This window comes from Triticum aestivum, chromosome 1D, assembly GCF_018294505.1.
Source record: "Triticum aestivum cultivar Chinese Spring chromosome 1D, IWGSC CS RefSeq v2.1, whole genome shotgun sequence".
NCBI classification, from domain to species: domain Eukaryota; kingdom Viridiplantae; phylum Streptophyta; class Magnoliopsida; order Poales; family Poaceae; genus Triticum; species Triticum aestivum.
Window position 1 is genome coordinate 190,880,213 of NC_057796.1, and position 17,017 is coordinate 190,897,229.

The window sequence follows — 17,017 nt, forward strand, 5'->3', positions numbered from 1 at the left end:
CTGTTGTAGCTGGATTGGATTTATATGCGCTAAATGCCTAGAAAATGCGCATAATCCCCTAAATATGGTAAATGAGCCCGGTAAAATGCCAAATTTGAACACTGTGATTTGCAGGGTGTATATTCGTCATAGAAAAAAACTCCAGGGCAAGGAACGAAGAAAATTTGGATTCCCCTTCAATCTTGGTGATTTCCCTCTCAAAAGCATGGAACTTCTTTGGTGATGGTTCGATTTATGAAGGGCGTGCATGACGACATAAGCCAAACCTTCTCAAAGTTTTACCAGGGCATGGTGAGATCATACCATGGCGCCATGCCAGGCGTCATGTTTTTCAAGCATTTATTTCATTTATTCTATAGTTGAAAACCCAATAAACAAATGTTTGGTTGACTACTGCCACACATTTCATCGAAATATCTATCCATTCCTTGTAAAAGGCATGAGAATTTACTAAATGGCACGAGCACGGTTTTCGAGTCCATTCTTGTGCACCCTCTCATGCACCAATTGTTTGAACTTGAATTATGAGCATTAATGCCTAGGAAATGCACATAATCCCCTAAATATGGTAAATGAACCCGGAAAAGTGCCAAATTTGAACATGGTGATTTGCAGGGCGTATGTTCATCATAGAAAAAACTCATGGACAAAGGACAAAGGAAATTTGGATCCCCTTCAATCTTGGTGATTTCCCCCTCGAAACCATGAAACTTCCTTAGTGATGGTTTGATTTATGAAAGGCATGCATCATGACATAAGGAAAACATTGTCCAATTTTTACCAGGGCATGGTGAGGCCATACCATGGCACCACGCGAGGCATCATGTTTTCCAACCATGTATTACATTTTTTGTATAGTTGTTAACCCAGTAAACGATGTGTTTATGGTTGACTATTGCCACCCATCTCCTTGAAATATCTGCCCATTCCTCATAAAAGGCATGAGAATGTACTAAATAGCACGAGCATGGTTTTCCATATCGTTCTCGTGCACCTTTTCATGCACCGATTGTTCGAATTTGAATTATGTGCATTAATGCCTAGAAAATGCACATAATCCCATAAATATGGTAAATGAGCCCGGAAAAATGTAAAATTTGAACATGTAGCATTTGAGGCGGTATGTTGATCGTTGGAAAAAACTGAATGACAAACTAGGACGGAAATTTGGATTCCTCTTTAGCCTTGGTGATTTCCCTCTCGAAAGCATGGAACTTCCTCGGTGATGGTTCGATTTATGAAGGGTGTGCGTGACGACATAAGCCAAAACTTCTCAATTTTTACCAAGGCATGGTGAGGTCATACAATGGCACCATGCCAGGCATCATGTTTTCAAGCATTTATTTCATTTTTTCTATAGTTGAAAACCCAATAAGCAAACATTTGTGGTTAACTATTGCCACACATTTCATTGAAATATCTGTCCATTCCTTGTAAAAGGCATGAGAATTTGCTAAATGGCACGAGCATGGTTTTCCAGGCCATTCTTGTGCACCCTTTCATGCACCAATTGTTTGAACTTGAATTATGTGCATTAATGCCTAGGAAATGCACATAATCCCCTATATATGGCAAATGAACCGGAAAAGTGCCAAATTTTAACACGCTGATTTGCAGCGTGTATGTTCATCGTAGAAAAAAACTCATGGACAAGGGACAAAGGAAATTGGATCCCCCTTCAATCTTGGTGATTTCCCCCTCGAAACCATGTAACTTCCTCTGTGATGGTTCGATTTATGAAAGGCGTGCATGACGACATAAGGAAAACATTCTCAAATTTTTACCAGGGCACGGTGAGGCCATAACATGGCACCACACCAGGCGTCATGTTTTCCAAGCATGTATTTCATTTTTGTATAGTTGTTAACCCAGTAAACGACGCGTTTATGGTTGACTATTGCCACACATTTCCTTGAAATATCTGCCCATTCCTTGTAAAATGCATGAGAATGTACTAAATAGCACGAGCATGGTTTTCCAGACCGTTCTTGTGCACCTTTTCATGCACTGATTGTCCGTATTTGAATTATGTGCATAATTAATGCCTAGAAAATACACATAATCCCCTAAATATTGTAAATGATCCCGGAAAAATGTCAAAATTTGAACATGTTGCATTTTAGGCGGTATGTTGATCGTTGGAAAAAAACTGAATGACAAACTTGGACGGAATTTGGATTCCCCTTCAATCTTGGTGATTTCCCTCTCGAAAGCATTGAACTTCCACGGTGATGGTTCGATTTATGAAGGGCGTGCATGAAAACATAAATCAAACCTTCTCAACTTTTAACCAGGGCACGGTGAGGCCATACCATGGCACCATGCCAGGCGTCATGTTTTTCAAGCACATATTTCATTGTTCTATAGTTGATAACCCAGTAAATGACGTGTTTGTGGTAGACTATTGCCATGCATTTCCTTGAAATCTCTGCCCATTCCTTGTAAAAGGCTTGAGAATTTCCTAAATACCACGAGTATGGTTTTTCCAGACCGTTCTTGTGCACCTTTTCAAGCACCAGTTGTTTGAATTTGAATTATGTGCATTAATGCCTACAAAATGCACATAATCCCCTAAATATTGTAAATGAACCCGGAAAAGTGCCAAATTTGAACACGATGATTAGGAGGGTTTATGTTCATCGTAGGAAAAAACTCATGGATGAATGACAAAGGAAATTTGGATTCCCATTCAATCTCGGTGATTTACTATCGCACAGGAGTCATCTTCGTCGCCTTTGTGAACCATGTGTGTTCACTCACACATGCAAAAGGAAAAAGAAAACCCTCGCCCACTTGGTCACAACCCACTCGCCGCTGACTCCTATGCAACTCTGCACCTCATCAACTTCTATTGCGGTGGCCACCCTAAGCTCGACGGCTGTTGTCGGTGGGCGTAGGTTGCGCTCCAAATGGCACGGGATTTCACCCCTACTGCTTTCAGCCGCCTATCTGCACCGACATTCTAGACGCTGGTCGACTGGGGTTTTCTGCGGGATTGGGCCAGCGATTTTTCTCATGGAGAAGGTAATCAACTTAGCAAAATATTCACTCATCTATTATCGCAGTCCATCCATCGCTGTTAATCAACTAGCGGAAATAGCCATGGAATCATTTTTGTTCTAGCTGATTCGTGGGTGTTCATTCATGTGTCCACAGTGCGAGCACAAATCGGGCAAGTGTGGTCGCAGCCAGTCGGAAACGAAGTTCAATCTCACCATTCCAGATGACTTCAGGGAGCACTCGGTATGTTCAATCTCAACCTACCACGTTCGGCATGACCTAAATTTGTGAACATATACCGTCTGTTGCTACATTCTCTATATATTTGCATCAAATCTTTGTTACATTATCTATTTTTCATTCTATATTTTTGTACTTTGCTTTCATCTATATATTGATCTATTCTATCAGTTACTCCCATATTTGCATCTTGCTCTGTTATTTCAATATATCTAATTTACGATCTTAATTTCCATTTCACGCAATACATCCCTTGCTTTGCAAGAACAGGAGTAGAAGGAAATCTTGGGCTTTACTTTGTTGATGACTCCCAGGATGTCATATTAACAACGCAGCATGGATTTACAATGACGGTTAGCATAAAACTTGATAAAGATGGTCACTCCTATTTTAATGGACCTTCGGAGACAAATTTCTAAGTGTTATGAACTAAAAGCTGGCAACAAAATTCTAGTGCGTGCACCACAGCCTGGTTTAATTAACATGGATGTTTACTTCCCCAACGTCATCGGCCGATCGAAGTCTGATCGAGGTTAGTGTCCTTTCAACTTTCTCCATGATGTCATATTACTTAGCAAAATCGGGGTATTTGTTCTGACTAATTGATCACTATTTAAGCAACCAATTTTGATTTCATATTCTGACTCCGTTCCTAGGCAGTAACAAATTCTATTTACCAATTTATGCGCAGTATATATTCTTCTGCCATGTTCTAAATAAATAATACCTTCCCACCTTTTAAGCAGGATATGTTGGATGCATAGTGAACGATCTGTATGTTACTAAGCGTACCAAATTTCACTGGAAGGACTAGAAGAATGTCATAAACTTTGTTGATAATCTCACAGAGATAGCACAGCGTATGAACGCTGGATTTTGGATGGGATTAATTAGACCAATGGTGCACACATTGAACTAGACCAATTGTGTGCACAAAACGCTAGTAAAAAGTCTTATTTTAATGTTGATGCTCATAAACTATATATATATCTTCAACGATATGTTACAATTGGTTTTTATTCTACATGTCAACAAAAATTGCCCGCTGTAGCAGTTCCTGGATCGATTTCCCGGCGTGGTCGAATTACACGTGTGCCTACTAATAACGCAGAAGTGATTGCAAGGTACTGCATTTCCCGCAGAAATGGAACCATTCAAATTAACAAGTTCTTGCTTGTCGTCGCAATGTATCCATATTGGAAAATTGGAGACACTGTTCTACTCATGCTCTACCAAGGCACAGGAGGGCTCTTCCTTTTCATTGATGAGATGCCGAGTCGCCGTGATCAAGTTGCTTCCAGTGGATAGTTGTGGTTGTTGGCCCTCAGCCTCTTAAAATGTGCAAACTATTACTATGTTAAGTATGTAGACATGGACCATATGGTTGTTGGCCCTTAGCCTCTTAAAATGTGATAGTTGTTACTATGTTAAGTATGTAGATATGGACCATATGGTTGTCAAAACCATATTACGAAGATCCTCCTTTTGTCAAATAGTGTAACCACTATATACAAGCTGTTACCCAAGTTCTTAAATTTTCATGGAAAGTATTAGTATCGTACACAGTACATTGAGTTTAAGCGTGTGCCCGATGTCCAGAAGGCATTTGCATATTAACTGTCCATATTGCAAATTCACACACATGTTAACATAAGGAAACGTATGTGTAACTTACTAATCATCGCACATGAGTACTCGCAGACGCATCGTGTGCGATACTCCTAGCCACCACAAGCAACTACTTTGCATTTTTCAAAGTTTTTGTAGACACAGAATCGAACACGAACTAACTGTATTAACCATCTGTGTTGTAATTTCTCATCGCAAACAGTTCATCCGAGTCGGCTGTTTGCCACGTATCACACACATCTTGTTCACACGACTCGTTTGTGTTCTTTTGGCTCATCGCAAATAGTTCATCCATGTGAACTGTATGCCGCATATCACACACATCTTGTTAAGTTGAACTGTTTCTGTTGTGTTCCCTAATCAAAAACAGCTTGTCCGAGTGAACCGTATGCCATATATCGCACACACATTGATATGGCTGGCCGTTTCTATTGTTCTGCCTATCGCAAACAGTTCAAATGGATTAACAATGTGCCCTGCATCGCACACACAACTAAAATCTGAACCGTGTTTGATGGATCCGCCATCGCAAATGTTTTGCACCTTTTTTGATGGTTTTTCTACACCACCGATTGCAATTATTGCATCGCATACAGTTTCGACAAAGGGTCTCTGATCATAGTGTCACGTTAGCAGTATCCTGCAGTAATGTAGGTGAACAACCTATATGATGCAAACAACAACAACAACAACAACAGCAACAGCAACAACAACAGCAACAACAACAACAACAACAACAACAACAACAACAACAACAACAACATCAACAACAACAACGAGTGCAAGCAAATGATACAACACAATAATTGCTTGCACAAAGTAAAGGGAAGAGATAACTACAAGTGGAGCCGGTGGAGACGAGGATGTGTTACCGCTGTTCCTTCCCTTTGGGGGAAGTACGTCTCCGTTGGAGTGGTGTGGAGGCACAATGCTCCCTAAGAAGCCACTAGGTCCACCATATTCTCCGCACGCCCTCACACAATGCGAGATGCCGTGATTCCACTAGTGGTGCGCTTGAAGGCGGCAATCGTACCTTTACAAACATGGTTGGGGATATCTCCACAACTTGATTGGAGGCTCCCAACGGTACCACGGAGCTTCACCATAATGGAATGTAGCTCCGAGGTGACCTCAACCATCGAGGGTGCTCAAACACCAAGGAGTAACAAGATCCACATGGGATTAGTGGGGGGAATCAAATTTCTCTTGGTGGAAGTGTAGATCCGGGCCTTCTCAACCAATCCCTAGAAATCAACAAGTTTGATTGGCTAGTGAGCGAGATCGGGCGAAAATGAGCTTTGCAGCAACAATGGAGCTTGGAGGAAAAGAGGTAGGTCTTCTTGAGGAAGAAAACCTCCTTTTATAGTGGGGAGACCAATCCAACCGTTATCCCCTCCTCAGCCCGCACAGAGCGGTACTACCACTCAGGGGAGCAGTACTACCGCTGGCAGCAGTGGTACTACCCCGAGCCCCATCGGTACTACCATGGAGACAGTGAGCAAAGGCCTCAGAGGGGGAAGAGACACGGGAGCGCTAGCCTCGGCGGCACTAGCAGCGGTGGTAGGGCGGTACTACCACTTGCAAGTGGTACTACCGTGCCTACTGTCGCAGAACCTGACACGAGACCCACGGGTCTCGAGACGAGGCGGTACTAGCGCGGAGCCAGAGCTATACTACCATTGATGGCCACGAGCGGTACTACCATTGCGAAACAGCGGCACTACCACTTGAGGCTGTCAGCAGTACTACCTCTCCGACCCGGCGGTACTGCCGCTGGCATCTCCCAAGAGCCACTTCCACGATATCGGGAAACTCCAAGCAAGTGGAAAGGAGCTGGGGGTGCGAGATAGATGTGTACGTGTTGATTTCACCCTAGCCTTTCCGATACGGACCCCCTCTTGATGGTACGGTGTCTCCTACAACTCAAGTCCACCCAAACCGAAACAAAAGAGACTACACCGTCTTCACTTTGAGCTCCGAGGGGAAAGAATCGTCTCGTGCCAATGATGAATATCTGAAATGCTCAATGCACACGATTAGTCCGCAAAGGTATTGTCATCAATCACCAAAACCACTTAGAGAGACATGCCCTAACACAAAGGCACATTATTAAGATCAATAGGATCATTTTTACTAGTAACCAATTTCATAAATGTATCAACTTTATCACTCAAAATACTAATTTCTTCAATAAAATTAACCTTTTTACTAGTAGGTGCTCTTTCGATATGCCATTGTGAATAATTTTCCATGATATTATCAAGTAATTTAGTAGTTTCACCCAAAGTAATTTCCATAAAAGTACCACCTGTGGCGGAATCTAAAAGATTTCTAGTGACAAAATTCAATCCCGCATAAAAAAATTGTAGATCATCCATAAATTTAAACCATTAGTAGGGCAATTTCTTAACATTAGTTTCATCCTTTACCACGGTTGTGTAACATGTTCATGCTCAAGTTGCTTGAAATTCGTAATTTGATTTCTATCGGAAATAATTTTCGCCGGAGGAAAATACTTAGTAATAAAAGTATCTTTGTACTTGTCCAAATAATCGATACTATTTCGTGGCAAAGATGAAAACCAAAATTTTTGCATGATCCCGCAAATATAAAGGAAATAATTTTAATTTCACATTATAATTGTCCACATTTTTCTTTCTTTTGCATATCACACAATTCTACCAAAGTGTTTAGATGAGACGCGACATCCTCATTAGGATTACCGAAAAATTGCTCTTTCATAACAAGATTCAATAAAGCGGCATTAATATCATAAGACTCCGCACTAGCGGCGGGAGGAGCAATCGGAGTACTAATAAAATCATTATTATTAGTATTAGAAAAATCACACAACTTTGTATTTTCTTGAGACATTATGACCACGCAAGAAAGTTTGCAAGCAAATAAAAGATCAAACAAGAAAAAGGCAAACAAAAACAATTGAATTTTTTTGTAAAACTTTTTTAGAAGTGGGGGAGATGAAAACGAGAGGACAATGGCAATTAAAATAAATTGCGAGGAGATGGAAGTTTATGCATAGGTGCCTGATAGATGTTGATGATGTCTCCCCGGCAACGCCGCCAGAAATTCTTCCTGCTACTTGTGATCTACGTTGGTATTTCCCCGAAGAGGAGAGGATGATGCAGTACATCAGAGGTAAGTATTTCCCTCAGTTATGAAACCAAGGTTATCAATCCAGTAGGAGAACCAAGCAACAATATGTAAACAACACCTGCACACAAACAAGAAAAACTTGCAACCCAACGCGTAAAGGGGTTGTCAATCCCTCAACGGTTACGAACAAGATTAAATTGTATAGGATTTGCTAAATAGATGTAACTGAATTGCAAAATAAAATAAAATTGCAGCGAGGTATTTTAGGATTTTTATATGATAAAAGATAGACCCGGGGGCCATAGTTTTCACTAGAGGCTTCTCTCGAGAAAATAGCATACGGCGGGTAGATAAATTACTGTTGAGCAATTGGTAGAAAAGCAAATAATTATGATGATATTGAAGGCGATGATCATATATAGGCATCACGTCCAAGATTAGTAGACCAAAATGATTCTGCATCTATTACTATTACTCCACACATCGACCACTATCCAGCATGCATCTAGTGTATTAAGTTCATGGGAAAACGGAGTAATCCATTAGGCAAGATGACATGATGTAGAGAACATAAACTCACGTATGAATAAACCCCATGTTTTTACCCTTAATGGCAATGATACATACGTGTCATGTCCCTTTCTGTCACTGGGATTGAGCACCGCAAGATCGAACCCATCACAAAGCACCTCTTCCCATGGCAAGATAAATCAATCTATTTGGCCAAACCAATCCGATAAATCGGAGAAGAAATACAAGGCTATATTGATCATGCATAAAATAGTTTAGAGAAAACCCAAATAATATTCATGGATAGATCTGATCATAAACTCGCAATTCATCAGATCTCAACAAACACACCGCAAAAAAGAATTCCATCAGATAGAACTCCAAGAACATCAATGAGAACATTGTATTGAAGTACATCGAGAGAGAAGAAGTCATTTACCTACTAACTACGGACCTGTAGGTCTGTGGTAAACTACTCACGCATCATTGGAGGGGCAACAAGGATGATGAAGAACCCCTCCGTGATCGTTTCCCCCTCTGGCAAAGTGCCAGAAAAGCCCTCTAGATTGGATCTCGTGGTTCTCGAACTTGCGGCGGCGGACAAAGTATTTTGTGGACTCACTCTAGGGTTTTGGGATTTTAGATTATTTATAGAGGCAGAGGTAGGTCAAACGGAGCCTCAGGGGCCCCACAACCAATCAGGGCGCGCCTACACCCCTGGGAGCGCCCTAGTGGGTGTGGGCCCATGCTCCCACGTATGGTCTTCTCCCGAAGCTTCTAGTATTCCTTATGTGCCTAAAAAATCTCCAAAAAGTTTCATGGCATTTGGACTTGGTTTTGTATTGATATTCTGCGAACCAAAAACAAGCAAAAAACAGCAACTGGCACTGGGTGATAACCCACAAGTATAGGGGATCAGTTAGCCTCTTTCGATAAGTAAGAGTGTCGAACCCAACGAGGAGCTAAAGGTAGAACAAATATTCCCTCAATTTCTATCGACCACCGATACAACTCTATGCACGCTTAACATTCGCTTTCCTAGAACAAGTATGAAACTAGAAGTACTTTGTAGGTGTAATGAGATAGGTTAGCAAGATAATAAAGAACACGTAAATAAAAGCTAGGGGCTGTTTATATAAAGACGCAACTAAGTTAGTTTTAGTAGAGAGATTTTTGTAACAAGAAAGTTATTTGTCCCTAGGCAATCGATAACTAGACCGGTAATCATTATTGCAATTTTATATGAGGGAGAGGCATAACCTAACATACTTTCTCTGCTTGGATCACATGCACTTATGATTGGAACTCTAGTAAGCATCCACAACTACTGAAGATCATTAAGGTAAAACCAAGCAACAATATGAAACCAAGGTATACTAGAAACCCAACCATAGCATTCTAAGGTATCAAGTCCTCTTTACTCCCATACGCAAACAACCTACTTACTCGAGTCTGTGCTTCTGTTACTCACGCCACCCACCATAAGCAAATCATGAACATATTGCAAACCCTACAGTGGGGATCCCTCACGCTTGCACAATACGGAGAGCACCATAGGACATCACCAATAATAAAACATATAACTCAAACCAATCACGATCATCAATTAACCCATAGGACAAAACGGATCTACTCAAACATCATAGGATAGCCATACATCATTGGGAAATAATATATAGCATTGTGCACCATTTTTAAGTAGAGATTACAGTGGGCAGAAGAGGTACACCGCTGCATAGAGGGGGGGGGAGTTGGTGATGACGGCGGCGAGGTTGTTGGTGTAGATCGCCGTCACGATGATGGCCCCGGCGGCGTTCCGGCGCCACCGGGAGAGAGGGGAGAGAGCCCCCCTCCTCCTTCTTCATTGACCTTCCCCCTAGATGGGAGAAGCGTTTCCCCTCTAGTCCATGGCCTCCATGGCGGCGGAGAGGCGAGAGCCCCTCCGAGATTGGATCTTTCTCTGTTTCCTTCTGTTTCTGTGTTCCCTGTTTTTGGCCTTTCACCGTTTCTTAAATACCTGGAGATCCGTAACTCCCATTAGGATAAACATTTTACACGATTTTTATCTGTATATTAGCTTGCTTCCGCCAGAAGAAGGGTACCAACCGCCTTACAGGGGGACCCCAAGGGCCCAGGGCGCGCCCTACCCCCTGGGATATAGTCTCGCGTTGATTCTTTTTCCCAAAAATCACATATATTTCAAAAAAATCTTCGTAAGTTTTTATCGCGTTTGGACTCCGTTTGATATGGATTTTCTGCGAAACAAAAAACATGTAACAAACAGGAACTGGCACTAGGCACTGGATCAATATGCTAGTCCAAGAAAAACATATAAATTGTTGCCAAAAGTATGTAAAAGTTGTAGAATATTGGCATGGAACAATAAAACATTATAGATACGATGGATATGTATCACTTGTGTCGGTGCAACAAACCATGGGTCTGTTGCCCAGACTATGCACAGGCACGGGAACAAGATTAAGTCACCAACCCAAGTCAGAGTACAAGGAACCAAGAGCATCGAAGCACCAGCATGAAGATCAAGAAGACCAAGATCAAGCCAGAAGAACAAGATACTGCCAGGAGAAAAGCCTCCCATGCCGGATAGGTGAGCTCGGCAAAGACGGGGCCATCCCTGGAAGAAGACGTCCAAGACGTCCCGGCAGGGCCTGCAGGGACTCGCGAGGGCCGAACCACCTCACCAACTATTCCGCCATGACCCACGTCGTCAATCAGTGCGGTGTCAAGCCACAAAGTGACTAAGTGGCAGCCGTTCGCCACATGGCGGCCTCTTTCTATAGAAGATGCCTACAGATGACACCTGTCCTGCGGCGTGTCAAGCGAGCAGGCGTGGAGCTGGCAAGATAGCCCGGCAAGGCTTGTCGGGCAACCGATGATGTGACGTTGAGCGGTGCATTTAATGCGCCCTGTCAGCTTGCAGAGTTAGGTATGATAGCATTGTTTACTATCTTATCAGTGCATAATGACTACTTTGCCATTGTGGTGACCCCTTAATCTATAAAAGGAGCCCCATGGCAACAATAGAAAGGGTTAGAAGGTTGGTAACTCACACCCACATACGCGTGTAGCCACTGCCGCCCCTGCCGGGCAAGTGTACTACGCTCCACCACCTCTCTTCCACCATCACTCCACCAAAGCAAGATAGGGTTTTATGCCTCATAGCGGCCCGAACCTGGGTAAAATTGCCTGTGTGATCTCTGCCATGCTGCCCCACGCTCGTCTGCTCTTTGTGCCACGCGACCTCCCCCTGCCAAACCAGCAAGGGGCCCTCCGGTCCCACTGGTGGACGTGGTTTCCCATGACATCTTTGGCGCGTCAGGTAGCACTACAAAAAAAATACACTTCCGTGATGATACGTGTTTGTCACTGTAGGTTACATTTTCTGTCATGTATGTACATCCATGACGATTTTATGACAGAATCAAGATAGTCATACATGTGTTGTCGTAGAAGTGTTCCATGGCATTACCAAAATTATCATCACGGAAGTGATCACTTCCATGACGATAAATCGCGCGTCATAGAAGTGCTTTCGTCAAGGGTGACCGACACGTGGCATCCACCGTAACGGGTCGCCATTAAGCTATCGGGTTCCAGTTTGGATCCGATAACCCGTTAATAGCCCGGACCAATGGGGATTTTCCACATGTAAAATTCTCATTGGCCGGAGGGACCACGTGTCGGCTCACCGTTGGGACAGATGTCAACCACTCATTGGACAGGAGTCGCCTATGATAGGTCGACATGTGGCACGGCTCAATGTTGGCCCATTCCGGTGAAAAAGGCCGGCCTAGTAAGAATTAGTAGGCCGACCCATATAAGGCCTACTTGTGTCAGGTCCATTTAAGCCCACGGCCCATACGAGCTGTGCCAATTCGGCCTGTCAATGGCCCGTTAACGATTTGACACCATTGCAGCCCATCGTCAGTTCGAGCCCGTTAACAGCCAGCTATATATTTGGGCTCAATATCGGCCCAATGTGGTTTCGGCCTGTTAACGGCCCACTCAAGGGATCGGCCAATTTTCAGGATGTACATCTTTCGGCCTTTTAGCGACCCATTTAAGTGCTGGGCCAATTCCGGCTCGGTGTGTCTTTCAGCCTGTTGACGACCCATAAATGAGTTGGGCCATTTGCAGTCAGACCTGAGTTTTGGCCTTTTAATGGCCCATGCTCTTCATGGTCCAATACCAGCCTGGTTTTTCTTTCGGCCTGCTAAAGGCCCACAACATAGTTGGGCCATTTACAGTACGACCTGACTTTCGGCCTCTTAGCGGCCCATGCTCTTCATGGTCCAGTACGAGCCCATTGTTTCTTTTGGCCTGCTAAAGGCCCACAGTATAGTTGGGCCATATGTAGCCTGACCTTAGTATCGGCCTGTTAACGGCCCATGAAATCAAATGGGAACACCTGTTGCCCGCTTCGATGTCGGCCTGTTAACGACCAGGGAGGTAAGAGGGCCGACCATTAACTTTCGACCTGGTAACAGCCCATTAACTTAATGGGCCCACTAAAGTTCGTACATGTCTTTAGGCCCAATGAGATAATTTGAGCCCATTATGACGAGCAATTATGCACAGGACCAAAACCGATCAAGCAAAGGTACGGCATACAGGGAAAAACGTTGCACATCGAGCATATATTACAGGAAATTACATCCACTGGGCAATCAAAGATTGATGCCAGTGCAAATAAATGAACAGAACCTAACGATCTACAACGTCACAATCTACAACCCCAACGCGGATGACGCCCATAAGCATGTGGGCAAGTTCTTGCTGCTTTGCTACACTGTCTCTGAAAACATTGATCAGGTGTTGTTGCGCACGAATGTGCACCTCTGATTCCTCCACCATTTCCATCATTGTCGGGGATATCGTGCGACATATGCTAGGGGGTGGCTTATCATGGATGGGGACAATAGTACGTTGCCGGGCTCTAGAAGCGGGAGTGAGCGAGACCGCATGCGCCTGCGAATCTTACCCAGGTTCGGGGCTCTCCGTGAAGATAACACCCCTAGTCCTACTCTGCGGGGTCTTCGCATGATGACTATGATCAACAAGGTAGCTACAAGCTTGCTCCTTGAGCTGTTTCACTAGAGGAGGAAGAAGAACAAGGCTAGCTCTACTCCTCACTCTATATGTGTGTGTGATCTCTAGGGTAGTAAACAAAGGTCTGAACCACTTGCATGGGGAAGCCTGGGGGTTTAATGGTAATTTGGCCGGGTGTAGGACCCGGCCGTCTGTGTCTATGGACGTCGGCTTCTCCGCCGGCTGCTGGGGCCCGCCTCTTGGTGGGTCCCGCCGGCTGTCGTGTACTCGGTCGACAGGCCCCGCCTGCCGCTTGCGGATCTCGCTGATCGCTTCGCACTGTAGCCTTGCTACTGATGCTGGGTGCTTTGTTGGGGAGAGCATGGCTACAGTCCCACCGCCCGGCGGGCGTTCACTGTAGCCACACCCCGTCTCTTCTGACTAATGGCGAACAGACTTTGAGGGGGAGGGGGCCGCCTACTGGAAGGTGGCCCGCTCCCCCTGCTGCCTGATGGGGCATTGCCGCCTTCTGGTGGCTCACGGACAGGACGTACCGACCGCCCATCATGGGAGCGCAGCCCCCTATGTAATAGGTGATGTCACGGGTTGTGTGGCAACAGTGCCGCGTCGGGCAAGGGGTGTCCGCCTGGTACGCCGCACTGTGGCCATGCTCCGCCCTGGATTCGGGGGTGGCAGGTCGCACTGTAGCCACACCCCATCCCGTCGTGGTTATGTGGGCGCAAACTTTGAGGGCACGAGGGGCCATCTGCTAGGAGCCGGCCTCTTCGTGGCCGCCTTTCGTGGTCTTGCCATCTTCTAGCAGTCGGCCTCCTACACCAGCCGGCCCAAGAAGCCAGTCGTTCGTCCAAGAGGGCTGAGGGGCGCGGCTAGCCCCGATGTCTTGAAATACTATAGGGGGCCGATGAGGCTACCCGTAGTCATTTACTCCGACAGTAGTCCCCGAAGCTGGTGGGGCGCCACGGCCGAAATTGAGGAGCCTCAGCAGCTAACTACTCTGAGTGTCCTGGTAGGTCGGTCTCATCCGTCTTCTGGGGATGCCGACTGCTAGGAGCAGGCCAGGGCTAGGCCGGCCGCCTGGTGAATTCGAATCCTCGTTGAGGGGATCGGGTGCTGAGTCGGCCGCCTGGTTGGCTTGCCGCCCATTGCACGCTCGCCACGCGGCGCAAGCGGACCAGGCTGGCCTGCCAGCCCACGCGTGTGATGAGACATCGCCGCAGTCCAGGGACTACCACTATAGGGCGTCGGCACGCGCGCGGATCGGCTGCGGCCGAGGCGGGCGGTTACGCTTCCCGTGTGCGTTGAATACACACCATCACGATGCGGTTAATGTGGGGTCGTGGGAGAGTGGGTGCAGTTAAGCTTGCACCCCCCACGTTGCGCCCCCTCGGCTCCGCCGCCCCAGGGCTATAAGTAGGGGGAGGAGGGGGCGGCAGAACGCACGCGCGCCCTCCTCTCCCTTTGCTTTCTTCTTCTGCCTCCCTTGCCACTTCGCTGCAGCTGTGCCACCGCTCATCGCCGGAGCCCTCCCGCATCCGCCGCCGCAATGCTTTGCCTTGCTGCGGCTCTACCGACGTTCATCACCTCGCCGCGCCACCGTCAAGCTCTCGCATCCATGGCGCACGGCAGCGGGCGTTCCGGGGACTGGGACGGCTCCAACGTCCATGACGACCACCTCACCTTCCTTCGTCACGAGGCGGCTGCCTCACGCGGTGCACGTAAAGGTGTGCGTTCCTCCTGAGGCGGAGATCTCGCCGGCGCCGGCGGACGGCGACTGCATCGTCTTCCGGTCGCACTTTTTCTGCAGCTTCAGCCTGCCGGCGAGCAGCTTCCTTCGCTCGTTCCTCACCTTCTACAAGGTACAACCCCACCATCTCATGCCGAACACAGTGGTACTCCTCTCCGCCTTTGTTACCCTCTGCATGGGCTACCTCAGCGTGCTCCCCACCCTCGAGCTCTGGGGGGGGGGTTCTTCTACCTCAAACTTGGCACTGCCACCAAGGATGAGGTGGCCCAGTGCGGGGCCTGCATCGCGGTGCGGCGTTCGGGTTCCGGGGTCCGCTTCCCGGCCTTCGCCTTACTGTCATCGGCCAAGCTGTGGCAGAAGTCATATTTCTACATTGAGAACATCCACCCGACGACGAACTACATCAACCTGCCGGCTTACATAGCCGGCTCGCCTGCCGAGCCCCGCACCAACTGGCAGTTTCGGCCGAAGAAGTTGTCGGCGCCCTCGCTCGGCTCCAGGAGATAATGGAGGAGGAGGGCCTCAGAGCCTCTGATCTGCTGACCGCCTTCGTGGCGAGCCGGGTGCTGCCCCTCCAAGCCCAGCCCCACATCATCAGCAATATGAGTGGGCGCCGGGACCCATGCCGAATGTGCACCAAGGAGTTGTCGGACGTGGAGGTGGTCCGGCTGGTCAACTTCTTCTCGATCAAAGACGGAGTGGTGGTTTGGCAAGGAGCCGTACAGCCGCGCAAACCCGCCGCCTGCGGTAAGTCTTCTAGATCCTTTTATTTATTAATTCAAACTTCTTCTCGTCGCCTGACCACCCGGCCGCTTGCAGCACTTCCCGGGCTAGACGGCAGACGACGCGCCGGCCCCTGGTCATCAATAGCTGGGGGACCGGGCGGAGAGCGAAGTGGACGACCCCGAGGTAGGGGCGGTCGCTGTGGAGGAGGATGACACCGCGAGAGGTGGTGGTGAGGGAGCAGGCGGCTCCGGAGGAGGAAGCCTTCAAGGGTGGCCTGATGACGACGACGAAGTCGATGAGCCACGCCGCGCCCAAGGCGCTGACAGGACGGGCGCCGGCTCCTCGGCCGCGCTGACTGCAACAGGCGGCGCACCGGAGCGTCGGGCTGACGCCGGGTTATACGGCAGTCGGCCCAAGAAGCCCAAGTCCTCGGTCGCCACGACCAGACGGCAAGATGCCGCCGCGAAAGCGGCCCTCCATCAGAAGGCCCCAAAGCGGCTCCCGCTGGTTTCCGCGTAAGTACTTTGACTCATCTTGCGTTTTCTTCTTCTTTTCTTGCAAACTTCTTATTTTCTTCTTTCTTTGGGGTACAACACCCCACTTTCCTTGTTGCGAGCTTCGTCTAGCTCGGTGATCAGGGCGGTAGACGGCTCCGCGGACCCCCGCCGCGTGGATCCACTCACTGACCTCCAGGAGGCGACAGAGAGAAACACGCGGGCGGCACGGGAAGGGCGGGAGAAGGCGGAGGCGGCCAAGGCGGCACAAGCGGAGGCCGATGCCGCGGCCAAGGCTCAGGCCGACGCGGCGGCCAGGGAGCAGGCGGACGCGGCCGCCAATGCGCAGGCGGAGGAAGCATCCAGCAGCTGGGCTCCGGAGTCCACCGGCTCGCAGCACTCTAATCCGCAGGAGCCGGAGGGCCAAGCGCCGACAGGAGAGGTCGGCCCTGATCAGCCGGTCTTGGAGAGGGGAGGGGGCGACCCTGTC